This window comes from Chiloscyllium plagiosum, chromosome 5, assembly GCF_004010195.1.
Source record: "Chiloscyllium plagiosum isolate BGI_BamShark_2017 chromosome 5, ASM401019v2, whole genome shotgun sequence".
Classification (NCBI taxonomy): domain Eukaryota; kingdom Metazoa; phylum Chordata; class Chondrichthyes; order Orectolobiformes; family Hemiscylliidae; genus Chiloscyllium; species Chiloscyllium plagiosum.
The window spans coordinates 10,812,349-10,814,642 of NC_057714.1; positions in this window are offsets into that span (position 1 = coordinate 10,812,349).

Here is a 2,294-nt window from a genome sequence, read left to right on the forward strand (position 1 = left end):
TCTGATTTGCCTTTCCAAAATGCAGCATCTCACATTTATCTAAATTAAACTCCATCTGCTGGACCCCATGAAGCCTCATGGCATTATGACAAACATGGGCAAGGAAACTTGCTGCTAGTCACCAATTATACTACTCACTGGAAGGGTGGGTGCAACAAACAGCCAAATCCTCAATAATGGGGGAGCCCAGCATGTCAGTGCAAAAGATGAGTTTGAAGCATTCGCAACAATCTTCAGCCAGAAGTGCCAGGTGGATGATCCATCTTGGCCTCCTCCAAAGATCCCCAGCATCACAGATCCCAGTCTTGATTTACGTGATATCAATAAATGCTTGGAGGCAGTGGATACTGCCAACATTCTAGCAATAGTGCTGAAATCTTATACTCTAGAATGTACCGCACCCCAAGGCAACTTGTTCCACTTCAGCTACAATACTGGCATTCACATGACAATGTGGAAAGATGCACAGATATGTCCTGTACACAAAAAACAAGACAAATCAATCCAACCAATTATCACCCCACTAATCTACTCTAGATCATCAGTAAAGTGGTGGAAGATGTCATCAACAGTGCTATCAAGCAGCACTCACTCAGCAATAACTTGCTCAGAGATGTTCAGTTTGGGCTCTGCCAGGGCCACTCAGCTTCTGACCTCATTACACCCTTGGTTCAAGCATTGACAAGAGCTGAGTTCTGAGGGTGAGGGAAGAGTGACAGCCCTTGACACCAAGGCTGCACTGATTAAGCATGGCATCAAGGGGCCCTAGCAAAACCAGAGTCAATGGGAATTGGGGGCAAACTCTCCACTGTTGGAGTCATCCCTGACACAAAAAATTGTTGTGGTTATTGAAGGGCATCTCTCCAGGGTTCCTCAAAGTACAGTCCTCGGCACAACCGTCTTCAAATTATTCATCAATGAATGCAGATATTCAGATCCATCTCCTCTCCCATCTGGCTGTCATTATAATTCAGTGTATTTGATATTTAAAAACATTAAGACAAATGACTAGGTATTCCATAAGCTTGACACAATCACCATGGGCAGTAGTTAGCAGAGTCCCGGGTTCAATTCCCGCCTCAGGCGACTCTCTGTGTGGAGTTTGCACATTCTCCCCGTGTCTGCGTGGGTTTCTTCTGGGTGCTCCGGTTTCCTCCCACAATCCAAATATGTGCAGGTTAGGTGAATTGGCCATTCTAAATTGCCCGTAGTGTTAGATGAAGGGGTAAATGTAGGGGAATGGATCTGGGTGGGTTGCGCTTCGGTGGGTCGGTGTGGACTTGTTGGGCCGAAGGGCTTGTTTCCACACTGTAAGTAATCTAATCTAAGTAATCTAAATAGTGTATATGCCCAAAGTTAGGAGATCCTAGGATACAAGGAACTCCCTCGATTTTTTTAATCCTTCTTATTATGTTAGTTTTTTTTAATTCTAAATTATGTACAGTATAGAGTGATATTTTATGAATACTGTATTACAATAATTGCAGTATCGCAATGACTTACTGCTACATGTGACCATGTAAAATTAGTATGTGTAGCTGTGATGTGCCACACTTATTTTACATGCTCATTTAAGTACCTGATTCACATCTACAATAGCTTGTTACAGATCACCTTTACCTCATAAACACTTCACTCTCATGACAACCCCAACTCAGCTTTGTAGCTTTAGATAACAAATGACATCCACTAATGCTCTTTTCATTGAAGGAGGAGCAATGTAGCAGCCTCTGACGGCTCAAGTAAAATAAAATGATTAAAATGTAACCACTAACAACAATCATAAAGCAAGTAATTAGATTAGATTATATTACAGTGTGGAAACAGGCCCTTCGGCCCAACAAGTCCACACCGACCCGCCGAAGCGAAACCCACCCATACATTTACCCCTTACCTAACACTACGGGCAATTTACCATGGCCAATTCACCTGACCCTGCACATCTTTGGACTGTGGGAGGAAACCGGAGCACCCGGAGGAAACCCACGTAGACACGGGGAGAACGTGCAAACTCCACACAGTCAGTCGCCTGAGGCGGGAATTGAACCCGGGTCTCTGGCGCTGTGAGGCAGCAGTGCTAACCACTGTGCCACCGTGCCACCAATATACAGGCAAAGCAACCAAAATAAACGGGGCACAGAAATCTGCCAAAAAGCAAGGTTTGCTGGGAACACTTCAGTCCAAGACATACCAACACAGAGATAATTCTGTCTGGAGATAAGCCCTCCTGTACTTGTGAGGGATACGTTCCAAAACGTACCGCGGAAGCATGAAACCACAGATCGTAGGAAACC